Here is an 18,362-nt window from a genome sequence, read left to right as displayed (position 1 = left end):
TTGACTGGCACACAGACATTGTGGAGCCAAGAGATACACGCTTGACCTCTCCCCTCTCTGTGGCCCAAGCAACTTAGTCTTGACAGAGAACAGATACTTCAACCCCGCCACAGTATTAGACAAAATATAACATTCTGATGAGAAGTAACTTACAAACATATGATGAATATAAAACATCTTACCTATGTTACCAACTAATTCTGATTATTCCCCAACAAAATGCAATCTAAAATCACATCAAACACTTAGCAAAACAGTAGGTCTATCATACTTACATACTTAGGCCTATTGTCATATATACATATATTCATACACATAGCTCATATATTATACAGCGCCAAACTTATCCGCTTGACTCAAGTCATTGCACGCACCCCTGTTCGAACAGGAAGCACCCTACCCCCAACCTTAAACTGCCCCTCTCAGTTCTCCCTACCTCACTGTCCCCTGACACACAAATACCTTCTTGCATAAACACACACACACTCCATCCCCCCTCTACTGGTCGGGTGCCCAGAGCAGAAGATTCTGCTGTGCACCATGGGGGCTCCTGCTCTGGCTGGAGCAGATCCGCCTCCAACCCTTCGGGACCATTCAGAAGGCGACACAACACGACTCCACCTACATCATTCTATGTATAAAAACTGTTGTAACCTTTGTCTAAGCCCTTTTTCAGCTAACTCCATTTTGAGCTATATGAATCAGGTCCGTGCACGTTAAAACTGCGGGACAAGATATCTTTTGACTCAATAAACTGCCTTTTTGTTACAACTGAAATCCACTCTGTCCAGCGTCCATGATTTGGTCTCAACTCTCCTGTAAGTAAATCATCAACACTATCAAACTCACATAACTGTGATGATCAATTTGAAGAAAGAAGTTCAACAGCAGGTTGAAACTGAGTGTAAAACATGGTAGTTCTGGATGTTGTTTGAAAGCCTAACACAACAAAATAGACAGCGCTAAGGTGATGATTAATTCAAAACATCCATATGCATATTATAGGTTATGCATACGCATGTGCTTAAAAGCCCAAGCCCGTTTAATTTGTTTTATTTTTTATTATGAATGTGCCATTATACAATACATAGCCTACCATATATTAAGCATTGCAGAAAAACCTAAAACAAAACTGATTTTCAAATGTCTTTGGGACATAATTTGTCAGGCCTATGCCCCGAAATAAAACACATTTCAGTCATCGTTTTTGAGTGTGGATTTCATTATTATGCATACTGGGTGGACTGGTTACCTTATGCTACACTCCAAAATGTCAATCCATAAGTCTGGGAGAGAAAGTATAGCCCTAGGCGGTGCTGTTGGTTCATTGATTGTGCAGGGCAGCGTACAGTTAGCCTACAATTAGTGAATATGTATTTGATTTTGAATAGCCAAGTAATAGGGAATTTTTATATTTTCATAATTAATTGGGCGACACATTACCTTCAGCTATACAGAATATCTCACCACCATGCATCTCATCCGCTCTCTAATTTATTCATTTCTCGAGTGCGCAGAGGGGCAACAGTTTAGTGAATTATGTTCCTTTGCGAAAACATGTTACTCTCGATGTTTCCGAACAGATTTCACTTGGTTTCCCAAATGAAGCACTGGATAGCTGCAGGAATAGGGTTGGAGAACCCATGGCATACAGAGTTTGGACGGAATATCACCTGTCGTGCAGCGATTCTCAAACAGTGGATGATGCTTGGAGTGAAATAAGTATTCTTATATTTATTTCTCAGCAGCTCATGTCTCCACTATAAAACGGAAGTAGCCTACCCGGCATCATTGACAAACGGACTGGTGGGAAAGCCTCCATTTTCTATTTGAGTGTATACAGATGACGTCTTTATTCCCCCACCCATGTTCCTCTCATTTGATAATGGGCCATTCTAAAGCTAAACAAATTGTACATATTTGTAAAGACAAGATTAAATTGAGAATAGTCTGATCATTGAAAATATGATCACTTAATGAGAGAACAGCTTTTGCAGCCTGAGGCAAGGAAAGGAGTGCTTTTTTTGCGACTTTCTCAAATCATCAATAGCCTAACCCCTTGATTTTCCCACATTTAGTTAGGTTATAGTTTAATTATAAAATCGATTAAATTGTTTTTTTTCTTCTCCTCAATCTACACACAATAACCCATAATGACAAAGCAAAAACAGTTTTTATACATTTTTGCTAATTTAAAAAATAGAACTGAAATATCACATTTTCCTAAGTATTCAGACCCTTTACTCAGTACTTTGTTGAAGCACTTTTGGCAGCGATTATAACCTTGAGTTTTCTACAAGCTTGGCACACCTGTATTTGGGGAGTTTCTCAGATTCTTCTCTGTAGATCCGCTGAAACTCTGTCAGGTTGGATGGGGAGCGTTGCTGCATAGTGAAGCCACTCCTGCTTTGCCTTGGCTGTGTGCTTAAGGCTGTTGTCCTGTTGGAAGGTGAACCGTCGTCCCAGTCTGAGGTCCTGAGCGCTCTGGAGAAGGTTTTCATCAAGGATCTCTCTGTACCTTGCTCCGTCCATCTTAGCCTCAATCCTGACTAGTCTCCCAGTCCCTGCCACTGAAAAACATCCCCACAGCATGATGCTGCCACCCCCATGCTTCACCGTAGGGATGGTGCCAGGTTTCCTCCAGACGTGACACTTGGCATTCAGGCCAAAGAGTTCAATCTTGGTTTCATCAGATGACAGAATGTTGTTTGTCTTGATCTTTTGGCTAACTACAAGCAAGCTATCATGTGCCTTTTACTGAGAAGTGGCTTCCGTCTGGATGGTGGAGTGCTGCAGAGATGGTTGTCATTCTGGAAGGTTCTCTCATCTCCACAGAGGAACTCTAGAGCTGTGTCAGAGTGGCCATCGGGTTCTTAGTCACCTCCCTGACCAAGGCCCTTCTCCCCCGATTTCTCAGTTTGGCCGGGCGGCCAGCTCTACGACGAGTCTTGGTGGTTCCAAACTTCCTCCATTTAAGTATGATGGAGGCCACTGTCTTCTTGGCTTTGGTACTGTTGTGGAAATTCTTACACAGGGTCATTTGAAGTCAATCTTAATATCTTGAAGTCAATCTTTAATAATCTCCTGACCCCTCCTGTCTCAGCCTCCAGTATTTATGCTGCAGTAGTAGTTTGTGTCGGGGGCTAGGGTCAGTTTGTTATATCTGGAGTACTTCTCCTGTCCTATTCGGTGTCCTGTGTGAATCTAGGTGTGCGTTCTCTAATTCTCTCCTTCTCTCTTTCTCTCTCTCAGAGGACCTGAGCCCTAGGACCATGCCCCAGGACTACCTGACATGATGACTCCTTGCTGTCCCCAGTCCACCTGGCTGTGCTGCTGCTCCAGTTTAAACTGTTCTGCCTTAATATTATTCGACCATGCTGGTCATTTATGAACATTTGAACATCTTGGCCATGTTCTGTTATCTCCACCCGGCACAGCCAGAAGAGGACTGGCCATCCCACATATGCTCTCTCTAATTCTCTCTTTCTTTCTCTCTCTCGGAGGACCTGAGCCCTAGGACCATGCCCCAGGAATACCTGACATGATGACTCCTTGCTGTCCCCAGTCCACCTGACTGTGCTGCTGCTCCAGTTTCAACTGTTCTGCCTTATTATTATTCGACCATGCTGGTCATTTATGAACATTTGAACATCTTGGCCATGTTCTGTTATAATCTCCACCCGGCACAGCCAGAAGAGGACTGGCCACCCCACATAGCCTGGTTCCTCTCTAGGTTTCTTCTTAGGTTTTGGCCTTTCTAGGGAGTTTTTCCTAGCCACCGTGCTTCTACACCTGCATTGCTTGCTGTTTGGGGTTTTAGGCTGGGTTTCTGTACAGCACTTTGAGATATCAGCTGATGTCCGAAGGGCTATATAAATAAATTTTATTTTATTTGAATATGAATCATTGTTTATTTGTCAGCGTGCTGGAGAGGTTCCAACCAACTCAATGCACCATAGTACACATGTCAATCAGGAGCTCTGCCTGGGAAGTCCCAGCTGTTGTCTTGTTTACGGCTGTACATAGACAAGTTATATTTGCATAATTAATTCTGTCAGGACCCGGTTGGTTACGAACTCGGGTCTCCGGTGTGAGAAAGTCACTTAGCAAACTGAGCCACTAATAGTCAGCAGAACCCAGAAGATGAGGCAGACACAGCAGTACTTGAGACGGTGTTCTAATAAAGTAAAAAGAAAAGTTCAGGCAAAAAATATAAATCCACAACGTCAAAAGTAATTCCAAGAGAAAAAGGTAATCCTCCAAGTCAAAAAGTAAATCCACAAGGTGGTAGGTACAGCAGAAAAAAGCCTCAAAAGATAATCAAACGAGAATAAAAACAGTACCACAAGAAAGTCCAACTGGAGCAACAAATGTTCACAGCATCACTGGGGCTGGGTGCTAACATTCAAACACAGAGCAAAGAACTGAGGGAAAACTAAGGGTTCAAATACATTCAAGGGAAATGAGGCACAGGTGCAAATAATAACTGGAAACAAGGGAAAACAAAAGGGTCAAAAAGCACAATGGGGGCATCTAGTGGCCAAAACCGGAACAATCCAGGCCAAATCCTGACATAATTCATCGTTACCGTTTTGTTTGATTCATGTGACCGACCAATACTGGTTCATAACCCGTGACAGACCAATATATCACGAGGCTTCTTCACTCTAAGCTGAAACCTTGAAACTGAGATATCTTTTGATCTTAAAAACAAGGTCTGGGTGAACTGCCAAATTGCAGCTACTGATAGTGAGGATTTGTTCAGTCAGCCACTTGCATGAACACATAAATTAGTTCATAGAACAGCACATGAATAGAACACAGAAATTAGTTATAAGAAAAGCATAAACATAATAATGTCCATTATAGTACCCTTCCCCAGATCTGTGCCTCGACACAATCCTGTCTCTGAGCTCTACGGACAATTCCTTCGACCTAATGGCTTGGTTTTTGCTCTGACATGCGCTGTCAACTGTGGGACCTTATATAGACCGGTGTGTGCCTTTCCAAATCGTGTCCAATCAATGGAATTTACCACATGTGGACTCCAATAAAGTTGTAGAAACATCTCAAGAATGATCAATGAAAACAGGATGCACCCGATCTCAATTTGGATTCTCATAGCAAAGGGTCTGAATTCTTACGTAAATAAGGTATTTCTGTTATTTGTAAGAAATTTGCAAACATTTCTAAAACCAGTTTTCGCTTTGTCATTATGTGTAACGTTGTTGGAAGGATGGTCGGACCAAGATGCAGCATGGGGTAGGTTCATATTTTTTTATTTATGATAACCAGCACAAAACAAGAAAGAGTAACAAAATGAAACATACAGCTTTGTAGCGCTAAAAAGCAACAATACAAAATCAAGATCCCACAAACAACAGGTGGGAAAAGGCTGCCTAAATATGATCCTCAATCAGAGACAACAATAGACAGCTGCCTCTGATTGAGAACCATAACAGGCCAACATAGAAAATAAAAAACTAGACTGCCCACCCTAGTCACACCCTGACCTAACCAAAATAGAGATTAAAAGGTTCTCTAAGGTCAAGGCGTGACATTATGGTGTATTGTGTGTAAATTGCTGAGGATTTAAATCATTTAAAGGATATATTTTTTTAGAATAAGGCTGTAATGTAACAAAACAAAAGTCACGGGTCTGAATCCGATATATATTGTATATTTCTAACACATTCTAAGGTTTGTATCATTCACAACTAAAGTTAACAAATAACTCTAAATCTAGCATATAGGACCTGTTTCAAATGATCACGTTTACGCTCAACAGAGTCACTTCCTATGCACACTCGCTCCGGGAATGGGGAAAATATCCTTTCTAATTTATTCAGTTAAGTTGAATTATATTATTTTTACTATAAAATCATATAATATAAAATAATGGCATGGGACATATAAGCATATCTTGTCAGCAAAATGAACAAGCTTGTGCCATGGAGCATAGCCAGATAACATACAGTAGGGTATGCCAACTTATATTCTGTTCTTCTGAAATACATATTTTTCATGTCATAATGTTTCCTTAGACTTGACTAAAATAAAGAATGGATTTATTGTGATGTTGTATATGCAATTTATTTATTAGACTTTTTAAAATATAGATGTACCAAAGACATGCATCTGCAGCTTGTATGCATGGAAACCTGGAGATGCTAAAGGTGTTTACAGTACCAGTCAAAAGTTTGGACACAATAATGATTTCTCATTATTTTAGCTATTTTCTACATTGTAGAATAGCTATTTTCTACATTGTAGAATAATAGTTAAGACATTAAAACTATGAAATAACACATGTGGAATAATCTAGTAACCATAAAAGTGTTAAACAACAAATCTAAATATATTTTATATTCTTCAAAGTAGCCACCTTTTGCCTTGAAGACAGCTTTGCACACTCTTGGCATTCTCTCAACCAGTTTCATGAGGAATGCTTTTCCAACTGTCTTGAAGGAGTTCCTACATAAGCTGAGCACTTGTTGGCTGCTTTTCCTTCACTATGCTGTCCAAATCATCCCAAACCAATCTCAATCATGTTATACAGCACATCTGATGCAGCACTCTGATGCAGCCTGGAGGTGTATTTTGGGCCATGTCCTGTTGAAAAACGAAGGATAGTCCCACTTAGCACAAACCAGATAGGATGGCGTATCGCTGCAGAATGCTGTGGTAGCCATGCTGGTTAAGTGTGCCTTGAATTCTAAATAAATCACAGACAGTGTCACCAGCAAAGTACCATCATACCTCCTCCTCCATGATTCACGGTAGGAACCACACATGCTGAGATCATCCATTCACCTACTCTGTGTCTCACAAAGACACGGCGGTTGGAACTCATCAGACCAAAGGACAGATTGCTCATGTTTCTTAACCCAAGCAAGTCTCTTCTTATTGGTGTCCTTTCGTAGTGGTTTCTTTGCAGCAATTCGACCATGGAGGCCTGATTCATGCAGTCTCCTCTGAACAGTTGATGTTGAGATGTGTCTGTTACTTGAACTCTGTGAAGAATTCATTTGGGCTGCAATTTCTCAGGCTGGTAACTCTAATGAACTTATTCTCTGCAGCAGAGGTAACTGTGTCTTCCTTTCCTGTGCCGGTCCTCATGAGTGACAGTTTCATCATAGCGCTTGAAGAAACTTTTTGCATTGACTAACCTACAAGTCTTAAAGTAATGATGGACTGTCATTTCTCTTAGCTTATTTGAGCTGTTCTAGCCATAATATGGACTTGGTCTTTTACCAAATAGTGCTATCGCTGTCAGCGTTCTAGGTGAATGGATAAGGTGGAGTCAGGCGCAGGACACAGGTATGAGTAAAAATCGTAACTTTACTCAATATCAACAATGTTTCAACAAGGATAAATATCCAGAGCACATAAATTAAACCACTTGACAATCACGCACAAAACAAAAGGGGAAGCCAGAGGGTTAAATAAGGAACACTGATTATGGAATGGAAACCAGGTGTGTACATTGAAGACAAAACAAAACGAAAATTAAACATGGATCAGTGGTGACTAGAAAGCCTGTGACGTCGACCGCCGAACGCCGCCCGAACAAGGAGAGGGACCAACTTCGGCGGAAGTTGTGACACTACCCCTGCCTTGTTACAACACAACTGATTGTCTCAAACGCTGTTAATTTAAATGCTGTCATGACTTCCGCCGAAGTCAGTCCCTCTCCTTGTTCAGGCGGCGTTCGGCGGTCGACGTCACATGCCTTCTAGCCACCGCCGATCCACTTTTCATTTTCCATTTGTTTTATCTTTGTCTTACACACCTGGCTTCACTCACCCAATTACTTGTTTATTATTTAACCCTCTATTCCCCATGTTTGTTTGTGAGTGATTGTTCGTTCAACATCGGTCCGCTATTGTGGGCTCGCTATTTTGCTTTGTATTTTTTGAGTAAAGTACGTTGATTACTCATATCTGCTGTCCTGCACCTGACTCTCTACACCAGCTACACACAGGACCATTACAAATGCACTCCAGATGACTACTTCATGAAGCTGGTTGAGAGAATGCCAAGAGTGTGCAAAGCTGTCATCAAGGCAAATGGTTTCTATTTTTGGTTTTTACATGATTCCATGTGTTATTTCGTCGTTTTCATGTCTCACTATTATTCTACAATGGAGAAAATAGTAAAATAAAGAAAAACCCTTGAATGAGTCAGTGTGTCCAAACTTTTGACTGGTACTGTATGTTAATTAATAGTCATGTTAATTACTGACAATATCCGGCAGACACAATTTCATGACTGCCACAGCCCTAGCCGTTTTGTCTGTTGCTGTCTGTGTCTTGTCTGTTGTGGTCTCAGGTTCTTGTTTATTACTGTCTCCTTGGTCTATCCTCATTTGTTATGGCCTGTTCTGTTCTTCTGATGTCTCTCTCCATCATATCCTATTCTTCTGTTGTTGTCTCTGTCTCTTGTCTGGTGTGTCTTTTTCCATCATATCCTACTCTTCTGTTGCTGTCTCTGTGTCTTGTCTGGTTTATCTCTTTAGTTTTGCAAATCTAAAATGGTCAGGGGAATAATGGGGTAGCTTACCTTGTTTTGTGCCTGTGTCTGGGTCACCTACATCATCCTCAACCCTACCATGTGCCCCTGGCTGCTGTTCTAAATGCTCCACTGGCCTGCTGTTCCACTGGCCTGCTGTTCTAGATGTTAGATGTGCAAGCAGCAACATGCCATTAGTTATTTTTAAAGGGTGACTGCGCTTACTGATTTGGCCTTGTTTTAGAACCACTGCGCCACCCGGGAGGCCACCCTTCAGGATTCATTGATGTTGATGCTTTGCCTCCAGTCCTTGCTAATGTCTGCCAGGGAGTTCTGGATGTCCATCACGACTCCAGGGCATAGTGGAACTGACTGAGGCCTGTTTGTGCCTCGCCTAACTGGGAGTGGATGGCAGCCTGGAGAGTGAGGCAAGCAATTGTAAATGGTTTGGATAGGGCTTTACAGCAAGCAGACTCCATCAGTATACACACACAAACACTGATGTGCACACACACACACACACACACACACTTTCTCACACCGAGGTGTAGTATGTCAGTTCTCTCCATCTCTCGACAGGCTTGATGATGCGTCCGCTCATAATGTCCACCAGAATTGTCTGGGAGTTCTCAGTTCCCTGTCTGAACTCATCCACAGACGAAGGAGTGTATACTGGAGAGAATCAGGGAGAAAGAGAATCAGAGAAAGGATGAGAAAGAGAGAGAGAAAATGAAAGAGAGAACACTGCCGATTTTGCAGGTTTTCCTACTTACAAAGCATGTTGAGGTCTGTAATGTTTATCACAGGTACACTTCAATTGTGAGAGACGGAATCAAAACAAAAATCCAGAAAATCATATTGTATGATTTTTAAGTCATTAATTTGCATTTTATTGCATGACATAAGTATGTGTAGGGTGCCGTCTCTCGGATGGGACGTTAAACGGGTGTCCTGACTCTCTGAGGTCATTAAAGATCCCATGGCACTTATCGTAAGAGTAGGGGTGTTAACCCCGGTGTCCTGGCTAAATTCCCAATCTGACCCTCAAACCATCACGGTCACCTAATAATCCCCAGTTTACAATTGGCTCATTCATCCCCTTCCTCTCCCCTGTAACTATTCCCCAGGTCGTTGCTGCAAATGAGAACGTGTTCTCAGTCAACTTACCTGGTAAAATAACGGATAAATAAAAATAAAAAAATAAATAAATTCACCTTCCAACCAGTAAGAATTCCGGCTCTCACAGACCTGTTAGTTTTTCTTTAAGAAGCCCTCCTGTTTTCCACTCATTACCTGTATTAACTGCACCTGTTTGAACTCGTTACCTGTATAAATGACACCTGTCCACACATTCAATCAAACAGACTCCAACCTCTCCACAATGGCCAAGACCAGAGAGCTGTGTAAGGACATCAGGGTTAAAATTGTAGACCTGCACAAGGCTAGGATGGGCTACAGGACAAAAGGCAAGCTGCTTGGTGAGAAGGCAACAACTGTTGGCGCAATTATTAGAAAATGGAAGAAGTTCAAGATGACGGTCAATCACCCTCGGTCTGGGGCTGGGACTCCATGCAAGATCTCAAGTATAATTAATTTCTTCCTGGTACGGGACCAACATTTTCTATGTACCTAATCACAGAATTACATATAGAATCCCTATTGATTCAATAGGATCTCTGTGGCCCTAGTCATAAATATTTGTCATTTAACTTTTTCAATTTTTTACATTTTATTGTGGTATAAACACAAGCTGTCATCTTTTCATCTGTTGTCAAACAATCACTTCAATGGGCTGGGCTACCGGCGCACATTCATCCACTCGCAACATATCTCCAGCCTCCAGTGGTGGATGGAAAGAGACATCTGTTACACAAAAAGTGTAATGATATTTGCCGATTGTCATTAGGCCAGAATGTATGCGTCCACTGCTGTCCGGCCCAGTGTTGCCAACTAATTTTCAGGGGAAGTTGCTCGAGGCAGGTCAATTTGTTGCTAAAAGTTACTAAATGGCCATTTGATGTCCCTACGTGATGACGCCATTACGTAATAACGTAAACCCGCGTCATTACGTATAATACGTAATAATGCAATAATGTTACTCAAATTGACTGGACATCTCTGCAAAAAATATGATATGACATTTGTTAGTTTAGATTTGTTTGTTTATTATCACATTTTTATTTGTAAAAGTAATACAAAAACAACACATTTTATGTGATCAGATATTTTATTTTATTGAACAATTACACATTACACATTATTGAACAATTACATTTTATTTGTTTTCTTTTTAACTAGTAAACCTACACATTCTGAACAATTATAAACACAGCAAAAAAAGAAACGTCCCTTTTTCAGGACCCTGTATTTCAACGATAATTCTTAAAAATCCAAATAATTTCACAGATCTTCATTGTTAAGGGTTTTAACACTGTTTCCCATGCTTGTTCAATGAACCATAAACAATTAATGAACATGCACCTGTGGAACGGTCATTAAGACACTAACAGCTTACAGACTGCAGGCAATTAAGGTCACAGTTATGAAAACGTAGGACACTAAAGAGGCCTTTCTACTGACTCTGAAAAACACCAAAAGAAAGATGCCCAGGGTCCCTGTTCATCTGCGTGAACGTGCCTTAGGCATGCTGCAAGGAGGCATGAGGACTGCAGATGTGGCCAGGGAAATAAATTGCAATGTCCATACTGAGATGCCTAAGACAGCGCTACAGGGAGACAGGACAGACAGTTGATTGTCCTCGCAGTGGCAGACCACGTGTAACAACACTTGCACAGGATCGGTACATCCGAACATCACACCTGCGGGACAGGTACAGGATGGCAACCACAACTGCATGAGTTACACCAGGAACTCACAATCCCTCCATCAGTGCTCAGACTGTCCGCAATAGGCTGAGAGAGGCTGGACTGAGGGCTTGTAGGCATGTTGTAAGGCAGGTCCTCAGCAGACATCACCGGCAACAACGTCGCCTATGGGCTCAAACCCACTTTTGCTGGACCAGACAGGACTGGCAAAAAGTGCTCTTCACTGACGAGTCGCGTTTATCGTGGAAGGACTGAGCGTTTCACTGAGGCCTGTACTCTGGAGCGGGATCGATTTGGAAGTGGAGGGTCCGTCATGATCTGGGGCGGTGTGTAACAGCATCGTCTGACTGAGCTTGTTGTCATTGCAAGCAATCTCAATGCTGTGCGTTACAGGGAAGACATTCTCCTCCCTCATGTGGTACCCTTCCTGCAGGCTCATCCTGACATGACCCTCCAGCATGGCAATGCCACCAGCCATACTGCTCATTCTCGGCGTGATTTCATGCAAGACAGGAATGTCAGTGTTCTGCCATGACCAGCGAAGAGCCCGTATCTCAATCCTATTGAGCAGGTCTGGGACCTGTTGGATCGGAGGGTGAGGGCTAGGGCCATTCCCCCCATAAATGTCTGGGAACTTGTCTCATTTGTCTCAGTTGTTGAATCTTGTTATGTTTATACAAATATTTACACATGTTAAGTTTGCTGAAAAGAAACATAGTTGACAGTGAAAGGATGTTTCTTTTTTTGCTGAGTTTAGTTTTAAGTAGTGTATTGGTAGTTAGTTAACATGCTACCTAACTGATCAACAATTCTAGGCACAAGCTAATAACAAGGTATATATGCTATCTTATTGAACAAGCAACTTAACTCAAATAATGATGTGTGTGCTAGGCATCTCTCTCCAGCTCTCCAGGTTGTTGTGCTGCTTGGCTGGCTAGCTGCTCAATGTGTTCCTCCAGATATTGCCACTGTTCTTCCCTACACTGCAGTGCACACTGCCACCGTCAGCTGTGTGTCTCCACCAGTTCCAGAAAGTTCACTCCTTGCATACGTACTGTAAATTTCATGAATCATAGACTCAAGGAAATTATCTTCATCTTCACTGTCCAACTGCATTGTCACGGAGTTGGAACTAGCAGAAGAGGATGGAGTGGCCTTAAAGCTGAATGCTGCTGCGGTGCCAAACTGCTGCAGAACTTCATTTAGTTTATACTGGTAACAGGTATCACCAGCCAGCTTCAGTCCATACCGCACCAGGAGTATGGAGTTGAGAGTGTGCAGTGACATTCTATTTCTTAACTTAGACTTGACCACACTCATTTGGCTGAACAGCCGTTCAACCTCCGCATTTGAGTGTGGCAAGGAGAGGGCAGTGAGTGCAGCTTTGCACAGTTCTTAAAATGGATTTGACCCGGAAGAGTCCGTGTAGTTATTCACTTCACTCCAAAACTGACTGTATTTTCAGTTGAGTCCCACCTAAACAGGTGGATGTTTCTCCATTGGGAAACAATTGTGTCAATTGTTTGGGGCTGGTATTCCAGTAGCTCAGCTACTTTAATAATTTCAGTGGTGACTTTATTGTGCTTTAGGGTTTCCTTAATACTGAACAAGGCCATGTGTCGCAAGGCTTCAAGGTTGTCTGGGAGCCTTGCTTGCAGCTCCTTGCTTAAAGCAACAATATAGTTGATGCACTGTCTCCGAATGACCTTTTCGTCCTCTGCTGCAAGACTGGGTTGGTACACCGTGCTCTCGAAAAGGTAACCAAGGTACGGTGATGTACTGAGATGTCCATCAATGGCATCCTTCAGCACATACATTTTTGCCATAGGGTTGACTACTCTGCTGCAAATTTATGTTAAGAGGTGTACCAGATTGTCCAAAAGCTTGACAGGATCTGTTTGCTCTCCCTCAAATGCCTTCACTGCAACTTATACGTCGGACAGGATTGATTTCAAGAATGTCAGGTAGACGTAGATGGTCTTGTCCATGTACATGGAGTGGAGCACATCTACCATGTAGCAATTATCACTGGCGTTGGTCAACTTAAAGTGGAGTTTCAGTTCCTAGGGATGGTTTCTTTGGATGCTGCACTGACAGCCAATTGTAAAGAATGGCACATACAGCAGATGAGTACCAAATTGGGCAATGCACATTCTTCCTTTAAAATCTTGTGCACCCCGTTGTGCACCCCAGTCATCACGGACGCATTATCTGGTTTCCGAGGAGGTCATGGTTAGACTACTGCAATGCTCTACTTTCCGGCTACCCGGATAAAGCACTAAATAAACTTCAGTTAGTGCTAAATACGGCTGCTAGAATCCTGACTAGAACCAAAAAATGTGATCATATTACTCCAGTGCTAGCCTCTCTACACTGGCTTCCTGTCAAAGCAAGGGCTGATTTCAAGGTTTTACTGCTAACCTACAAAGCATTACATGGGCTTGCTCCTACCTATCTCTCTGATTTGGTCCTGCCGTACATACCTACACGTACGCTACGGTCACAAGACGCAGGCCTCCTAATTGTCCCTAGAATTTCTTAGCAAACAGCTGGAGGCAGGGCTTTCTCCTATAGAGCTCAATTTTTATGGAACGGTCTGCCTACCCATGTCAGAGACGCAAACTCGGTCTCAACCTTCAAGTCTCTACTGAAGACTCATCTCTTCAGTGGGTCATATGATTGAGTGTAGTCTGGCCCAGGAGTGGGAAGGTGAACGGAAAGGCTCTGGAGCAACGAACCGCCCTTGCTGTCTCTGCCTGGCCGGTTCCCCTCTTTCCACTGGGATTCTCTGCCTCTAACCCTATTACAGGGGCTGAGTCACTGGCTTACTGGGGCTCTCTCATGCCGTCCCTGGAGGGGGTGCGTCACCTGAGTGGGTTGATTCACTGATGTGGTCATCCTGTCTGGGTTGGCGCCCCCCCCCCCCCCCCCCCCCCTTGGGTTGTGCCGTGGCGGAGGTCTTTGTGGGCTATACTCAGCCTTGTCTCAGGATGGTAAGTTGGTGGTTGAAGATATCCCTCTAGTGGTGTGGGGGCTGTGCTTTGGCAAAGTGGGTGGGGTTATATCCTTCCTGTTTGGCCCTGTCCGGGGGTGTCCTCGGATGGGGCCACAGTGTCTCCTGACCCATCCTGTCTCAGCCTCCAGTATTTATGCTGCAGTAGTTTATGTGTCGGGGGGCTAGGGTCAGTTTGTTATATCTGGAGTACTTCTCCTGTCCTATTCGGTGTCCTGTGTGAATCTAAGTGTGCGTTCTCTAATTCTCTCCTTCTCTCTTTCTTTTTCTCACTCGGAGGACCTGAGCCCTAGGACCATGCCCCAGGACTACCTGACATGATGACTCCTTGCTGTCCCCAGTCCACCTGGCCGTGCTGCTGCTCCAGTTTCAACTGTTCTGCCTTATTATTATTCGACCATGCTGGTCATTTATGAACATCTTGGCCATGTTCTGTTATAATCTCCACCCGGCACAGCCAGAAGAGAACTGGCCATCCCACATATGCTCTCTCTAATTCTCTCTTTCTTTCTCTCTCTCGGAGGACCTGAGCCCTAGGACCATGCCCCAGGAATACCTGACATGATGACTCCTTGCTGTCCCCAGTCCACCTGACTGTGCTGCTGCTCCAGTTTCAACTGTTCTGCCTTATTATTATTCGACCATGCTGGTCATTTATGAACATTTGAACATCTTGGCCATGTTCTGTTATAATCTCCACCCGGCACAGCCAGAAGAGGACTGGCCACCCCACATAGCCTGGTTCCTCTCTAGGTTTCTTCCTAGGTTTTGGCCTTTCTAGGGAGTTTTTCCTAGCCACCGTGCTTCTACACCTGCATTGCTTGCTGTTTGGGGTTTTAGGCTGGGTTTCTGTACAGCACTTTGAGATATCAGCTGATGTACGAAGGGCTATATAAATACATTTGATTTGATTTTGATTTGATTTGATGGGTGCACCTCAGCCACGCTCAAGGTCCTAAACGATATCATAACCGCCATCGATAAAAGACAATACTGTACAGCCGTCTTCATCGACCTGGCCAAGACTTTTGACTGTCAATCACAGCATTCTTATCGGCAGACTCAACAGCCTTGGTTTCTCAAATGACTGCCTCACCTGGTTCACCAACTACTTCTCAGATAGAGTTCAGTGTGTCAAATAGGAGGGCCTCTCTTGTCCGGACCTCTGGCAGTCTCTATGGGGGTGCCACAGGGTTCAATTCTCGGGCGGACTCTTTTCTCTGTATACATCAATGATGTCTCTCTTGCTGCTGGTGATTCTCTGATTCACCTCTACGCAGACGACACCATTCTGTATACTTCTGGCCCTTCTTTGAACACTGTGTTAACAAACCTCCAGATGAGCTTCAATGCCATACAACACTCCTTCTGTGGCTTCCAACTGCTCTTAAATGCAAGTAAAACTAAATGCATGCTCTTCAGCACCCGCCCGCCCGTCTAGCATCACTACTCTGGACGGTTCTGACTTAGAATATGTGAACAACTACAAATACCTAGGTGTCTAGCTAGACTGTAAACTCTCCCTGCAGACTCACATTAAGCATCTCCAATCTAAAATTAAATCTAGAATTACTTTGTGCGGTGCATTTGGAAGTTTGTTGCTGCCACGGATTCTGAAAAGGCAGCTTTGCAAGCCATACCTAAATGGTCGCATGCTAGCAGCGAACAATGCTCCGCAATGGCCATTGCTATAGTAGCTTCTGCACTTTTGCAGTTATCCACTTTCTTAACCAACTGTGGTAATGTAGACTGCGTTGTGGAGTTGTACGGTTTTGATTTATTTATATGCTTTGCTGTAGCACAATGTTTTTTGAAGGCATACATTTTTGCAAGCATATCTGATTTGCAGTATGCACAGTATGCCCGACAATCATTTACTGGCTTCAGCGACCCTTTCATTTCAGGTACAGACTCCCACTATTTTCTGTACTTCTGGTTGTACAATTTTGATTGAGACATGTTGTAAGTTCTGTTCAAGATCAACCATTCGTAACCAACTATATTCATTGGGTTTATCTCGTCAAACGCTGCAGTCATCCAAGAATGATTTGCAATTTACTGAAATTGCTGCTGACCTGCTGCTGCCTGTGCACGAGCGGAATGCCTGCTGCTGACATCACTCACAATGCACTTTTGCAGTCAGGCACTTGAGACTGAGTGTGTGACAGAGAAAATAGTTTTTTGTGTCATTTACAGGGAAAATGTGTGCATTTTTAGCGTTTGAATCACTTTTCAAGAGTTGCTAAAAGTTTCAAAGACATTTTTAAAAGTAGCTAAATTTGTTGCTAGGTGCTGTTTGAAAAAAAAGTTGCAGGGTAGTCTGGAAAGTTGCTAAATCTAGCAACAAAATTGCTAAATTGGCATCACTGGTCCAGCCACTCATCTCTGCCTTGTCAAAATGTCAGTGTTCTCGTCGAACCATATCGCATTTTGGAGCCTAGGTTATACCACCCGTTTTCAAGTCTATTCGTTCATTTTTCATGCCTCTGATCTGCGGAAATATTTTTTGTAAATAGTTTAATTGCCTACAGTTTCCTTGACATTTTGTTTTAATTAGGCTATTGTGATAGGCTCATGTTTTACGGAGCCGAACAGCTGTTGTGCTGCAAATCTCCCTGACAGAATTACCCCATCACGTGAACGCGCACACACGCAATTCTTCATTGCTGCGACTTGCTTGCTAGTTGAGTTTTCTGATGTTCAGTTTAGCCTACATTTCACTGATCTTAGTAGCAGAAAGCATTTTTTTATTTGTGTCTATCAAGGCAGCTGTCAATGATCACGTTAGGCTGCGTTTCATTAATTTTTTTATACCGGTTTGATCGCGGGGGAGGCACTAGTAATGTCTGCAGTTTTGGGTTTGGCTATTTGTTTCAAGTGTATTAGTCTATAAATAAATCTCTTTTCCAAAATTCGCAATTTCTCCCATGTCTTATACAACTAGTAGTTGTTCTGAAATGTTTATTGCTTGCATACATGTTACTCCATCCTCTATGTTTAATATAACACATATACATTAAGTATTACTTTCGTGAAGTTTGTTCTATAGAAAGTATTTGACTCTAGTGACAAAATTAAAATTAAGGAAATTAGAAGGGGGGGGGGGGGGGGGTTGTCTTGCCTACCGAGACCCCCCTCCCCTTTCTATCTTGGGACTGCATGGCCTGGCACACTTCATAATCATTTTGGTGGCTCATGTTGACCAGTAGTGTGTGCCATAGAAGGTATTTGACTCAAGCCACAAAATGAAGGAAAATTTAAAGGGGGGATTTCGGCAGGCAAGAAAATGGCCTTTGCAGAAATCCCCCCTTTCTAATTTCCTTAATTTTGTCATTAGAGTCAAATACTTTCTGTGGCACACATCAGTCAAATACTTTATATATAACAAAGGACAGGCAGCCGAAATTAATAATTAATCTATGTGTGTTATATTAAACATACATGAGGGAGTAAAATGTAGGCAAGTAATACACATTTCAGAACAACTACTAGTCGAATAAGACATGGGAGAAATAACGAATTTTGCCAAATAAATGTATTTATAGAATAATACACTTGAAACAAATAGCCAAACCGAAAACTGCAGACATTACTAGTGCCTCCCCCGCGATCAAACCACCATACAAAAAAATGAAACGCAGCCTAACCTGATCGTTGACAGCTGCCTTGAAGGACACAAATAAAAAATGCTTTCTGCTGCTAAGATCAGTGAAATGTAGGCTAAAATGACAACGGAGTGAAGAGCAGAAATCTAAACTGGCAATCAAGTCGCAGGAATGAAGAATTGAGTGTGTGCGCGTTCACGTGAAGGGGGGGGGGGGGGGGGGTGATTCTAGAAGGGGTACCTGAACGTACCCTCTTACTTTCACCCCCATATTTTTACTCTGTGACTGCGGTCGATTTCCTGTTCTCTTTATCTGTTTGTCAAGACAACATTCATACTAAAAAACATAAAATAATCACAAACAACAAGTTATATGTTGTGGAAGACAGATATTTATGAAATAAATGTT

The 18,362-nt window shown here is 42.7% G+C and overlaps 1 long non-coding RNA gene across 1 annotated transcript; it reads left to right on the top strand.

Moving 5' to 3' along the window:
* Nucleotides 1-665: 665 nt before the first annotated feature.
* On the top strand, nucleotides 666-3,897 carry LOC149983551 (uncharacterized). Its single transcript, XR_016496245.1, has 2 exons — nucleotides 666-818; nucleotides 3,253-3,897. It is a non-coding gene; the product is annotated as an uncharacterized LOC149983551 (long non-coding RNA).
* Nucleotides 3,898-18,362: the final 14,465 nt, after the last annotated feature.

The sequence above is a fragment of the Oncorhynchus mykiss genome, chromosome 5 (assembly GCF_057628025.1).
Source record: "Oncorhynchus mykiss isolate SJ-2025 chromosome 5, ASM5762802v1, whole genome shotgun sequence".
Taxonomy (NCBI): Eukaryota; Metazoa; Chordata; class Actinopteri; order Salmoniformes; family Salmonidae; genus Oncorhynchus; species Oncorhynchus mykiss.
Note: the sequence above shows the minus strand (reverse complement) of the source record. Positions and strands in the feature narration are given on the sequence as shown.